Genomic DNA, 4,870 nt, shown 5'->3' with positions numbered 1-4,870 from the left:
GCAGTAAGGTGAAGCATGCCCCCACATTGATGTCAGAGGGGACAGTGTCAGGTTCACTTAACTTGCAGCCTGTTGGAGCCGCGAAGACTGTCTCGGAGGACGGAACTTCAGGTATGACTCAGCCAACATAAAACCTTCAAGGAAGGGAAGTGGCCGGAGGCAAGAGTGTTATTTTGGGGCAATAATACTTGTGTCACAAGTAAACAAGTCAAACAATAGTGGTGGAATTTAAATAGGATCCAAATTGGGGCGCCCGATTGGCTCAGTGGGTTGAGCATCCGGCTCTTGATTTCGGCTCAGGTCACCATCCCGAGATGGTGACATCGAGCTCCGCGTCGGGCTCCACGCTGGGCGTGTAGCCTGCTTGAGATTCGCTTTCTCCCTCCCTCCCCGCTCATGCTTTCTCTCTTTCTCTAAAAATTAAACAAATAGGATCCAAATTATAGTATTCGAGCTAGACTTATATATGACTTATATATGACTCTCTGTCACAACAATTTGTGAAATGTGACTGCTATGTGTGGAATCTGAAATGAATTCTGCAGTTCTGGTCTAACAGCTATTTTCTAATGTATGTATATATTCCTAAAGATCTGTCCACAGATAAAAGTGTATCTTATTATCTGGCACTCGCTTCAAACTGACGTGGGATGGGAGCTGGAACACGATTGGCCTTAAGTCTGTCATAGGTGAAGCTGAACAACAGGGGAGGGGATGTTTAAGCTTCCTGTCCACTCTTCTTTTGCCTGTGTTTAAATTTCCATAAAAAAAGTGAAAATATATGCAAATAATAAAAACAAAAAATACATGGACCCCGCCCATGTGCACAGCACTATGGGTGTGCGAGACCAGGTTCTGCCTCAGGGGGCTTAAAGTCCCAGCAAGGGAAAGAGAGCCTGTACTCCACCAACCCCAATCCGGAGTGGGTGTTGGTACCTTAAGAGAGAGCGAGGGAAAATCCAAGAGGGTTCAAGTTCCAGTTGCCTGGTTAGTACTGTGCTAATTGAGCAGCCCTGTTACTAAGATCTGAAATACTATTCCAACCTAACTCACAGGGCCCACAGTACAAGTTACAAAGAATCAACATCTGTTATCTCCCATGACGTGGGATATGGAGGGAAAGTAGGGAAACTAATTTTCTTCCTGGACAGGACATAGCTGTGCCCCAGCATACTATTTTAAGTGAGATGCAAGTATTTGGCTAGAAAAGAAGCTGGGGATTTTAATGATGGACAAAGTAAGGATAGTCACGATAGTGTCGGATGGAGAAGGTTTACAGTGATTGGGTGGTGCTCACAAGGTCTCTCAAAGAAGAGTTGGGGGCACTTTTCTCCTTTGTTGAAATCATCTTGCCAAGCAGGTAGATATTCAAGTCTACTGGCCAGAAGTTTTTTTCTATTCTGGACAGTGTAGGAGAAATCTTGCCAACTCATTTGGAGGATTTTGTTTTTCATGGTCCGGGATGATCCTCCCCTTGTATATCCCTCATCTGCCTGCTGACCAACCACAGTACAAGGGGACAAGTCTCCAAGGATTAATTTGCTCAACTTGATTGGAGTTGGTGTTCCCAGTGCTACGTTTAGGGTTTCTTGTTTTATGATCTGACATGACAAACTACCTCCATCATGGGGATCTTACTCCAGTTTAAGTAAGAGGGGTCTCGTTTTCCATTTTCCTTAATAGCTCATCCCACTGTTGAAGCCATGAACTACCAACATGAGAAAATTCCTTGGTTTATTCTGTTCTCATGCCTGGATTTTGTAAAACGAAATGCCCAAGCTACATTATGAAAAGGAAGTAAGGTATGTGCATAGAATCTGGCACATAGAATGTGTGTAAAATTTAATCAATGTGCTTTTGAAGGAAAATTGAATAAAAACCAAAGTTTTCCAAATTCCAGAGACATAGAGGCTGTTAAACATCTGTAATTAGTGGCAAGTGGGGCAAGGTCCGTGTACTTTGTGAAATTTAAATGCTCCAAATGTTATTTCTGCTTCAGTCCCCTAAAATAAAGCAAGCTCCTGTTATATGTTATGTTCTGTGCACATTTCTCAGATGCAAATGAGGGACACTAAACCGACACGATGCAGTACGTGCTATGAGAGACGAATATGAATATATAGCTGGAGCTGTGGTGCAGAAAACTGTGTAAAGAAGTAACCGAGAAATAATCAGATCCTGAACGCAAGCAATTTCTAAGCTAGTTGCCTCAATAACATTAAAAGTTTCCTAATCCTTTGAGGCCAAATTAGGACATGCTCCTGGAACATTCCATGGTAGTTAAGAGCAGAGGCTAGGGAGCCAGGCTGTAGGTCCCCATCTGGAATCCATGCGAACTACAGCAAGTGACTTGACCTCTCTGACCCTCAGTTTCCTCATCTACAAAATGGACGCAATGGTGTTACCTCATAGCTCTGTGAGGATGTAGTGTTCCTATGCTGAGAGTGCTTGAAACAATGTCTGGAGCACAGCAGGCTCTCGCTAAATACTCGCTATTTTAATACCTACACTTCCCCGAACAACAAAACTTTCAAAAGAAAAGAAAAGCCTCTCAAGGACAAGAGTTAGGTATTTAAAGGGTTACACGTCCTAGAGAATCCAGTGCTGTACTAGGACTAGTGAGTCAGCACTTCCCTCTCCCTTGTTTATGCCCAGTCTGTTCAAAAACACTGATTAACATGCTCAGGGGAAGATGTCCAAAATGAATTTGAATGACAAGGAAAACAACAAACCTTGAAACAGAGGCAATTTCCTTATTAAAGCTTTACTTTAGTAACAACCTGGCTAAGTGACATTCGAGGAGTTGGAGGGACAGGGAGAGAAAGAAAAAGCAGAACTGCCTTAGGTGCTAAACCCAAAAGACCCAGAGATACAGTTTAGGATTCAGCCTTCTCTAGTACATGTGTCTGCTCTTAGCGTGCTGACCAAGCGGGGCCTGGGCCAGAGGACATCCAGCCACGTGGTCCAGATGGACAACCAGCTTGTTATGAACACCTGCACAGATTTGCTCAACCACAGGGTCCCTCAACAGAAGATGCTTACACCCAGGGGCACATGACCTTTCGCGAGGGCACACATGTCCAAGCTTAGGCGGTAGGAGAACTAGTAGTAACTTTGTCCTGGCCTACCTTTGAGTGTTTATTTAAATATTTGACGATGGGGCACCTGGGTGGCTCAGTCGGTTAAGCATCAGACTTTGGCTCAGGTCACGATCTCACGGTCCATGAGTTCGAGCCCCGCGTCGGGCTCTGTGCTGACAGCTTGGAGCCTGGAGCCAGTTTCAGATTCTGTGTCTCCCTCTCTCTCTGCCCCTCCCCTGTTCATGCTCTGTCTCTCTCTGTCTCAAAAATAAAATAAATGTTAAAAAAAATAATAAAATAAAATACACACAAAGAAGAGCGTGAAACACACGAGGAACAGACTTGGCTAACATAACTTTAAAAATAAATAAATAAATAAATAAATATTTGACGAATCTTTTGTTTGATTGTTGGCCCAGTATTAAGTGGTATTGCCAGCATAAGGGCAGCTCCTGCCTTGAAAAAATCTCTTATTTAGAAATGTTCAAGTCCAATATAACCACCAGCCCTTATAACTCAATGTAGCTGTATATAAAATAGGAATCATTAATGTTGGAAAGTTGTAAGAGAGCTTTGAGAGACACAAAGAGAAAACAAAGTTTGAGAAACATTTGGATTTTTGTGCTTCTTGTTTTGCAACATCATTTAGTTGGTATAAAAAAGGTGATGTTAGTATCATTTTATAGATACAAGATATTAACTGTTGAAAATGTATGTATAAATTGAAAATATTCTTTTTTTAATAAATTTTTTAAAGTTTATTTATTATGAGAGGGAGACAGAGTGAGTAGGGGAGGGGCAGAGAGAGAGTCCCAAGCAGGCCCCTCGCTCTCAGCACGGAGCCTGATGTGGGGCTCGAACCCACAAACCACAAGATCATGACCTGAGCCGAAACCAAGAGTTGGACACTTAACATACTGAACCGCCCAGGCACCCCTGAAAATTCTTGAACTCTCTATGGCTTCTGTACATTTCTTACGATCACAGTTGTCTTCATAAGATGCAGTTTCCAGCTCCTGAGGTCCTAGGAGGTGTTTGATATATCAGAGCCATCACAAATGAGTCATGGATTCATAGGGTCACTTAACTCTGGGCTTTCAATCAGGCACTTAAGCATTGGGAGATGTCTCCATCCAATTTTCCACAGGGAAGTTTTTTTCTTGGGAAAATAAAGTGTGTGTGTGTTTTAAACCTATACCACACATAAAAATAATTAATTTGAGATTGATCTGATAGACATGGAACACGATTGTATAATTCCCAAGCAGCAGCAGGATTGTGCTTAGACCTAGGCCTGGCACATAGAGTAGATGCTCAAGAAAGGTCTAGTGTTCCTATTCAATTATCAAGAGCTCCACCTGCTGGCCAAATGGAATTCATTCGTAGCCCCGCAGATAACTGATTAGAAAACCCAGGTGTCCGAAAATTCGAAAAGACAAAAAGAATATCCAAGGTGAAAGAGGCATTACAGGTCATCCGATCCAAACCTCTTCTTAACGAAGACCCTTATTGTAATACTGGTATACTCCTGACTAGAAGAAATGGAGAAAGTCAAACAATTTGTTGAAATTATAGTCCACAGTTACTCTGAAAGATATGGACTATGAGACAGACAGCAAGTATGAAATTTGCTACGGTGAAAGTAATCCACATTGCAGATGCATTTTGGTTTTAAACTGCTACCTGCTCTTGTCAGAGAAAAAGGTAAAAGAGAAGTTTGGACTTGGGGTCAAATCGACATTCGAATCGAGGTTCTATCTCTACTAGCTGTTTCTTGGTTGAGTTATTTA

This window comes from Panthera onca, chromosome B1 (genome assembly GCF_046562875.1).
Source record: "Panthera onca isolate mPanOnc1 chromosome B1, mPanOnc1 haplotype 2, whole genome shotgun sequence".
In the NCBI taxonomy this organism is placed as follows: Eukaryota; Metazoa; Chordata; class Mammalia; order Carnivora; family Felidae; genus Panthera; species Panthera onca.
Note: the sequence above shows the minus strand (reverse complement) of the source record.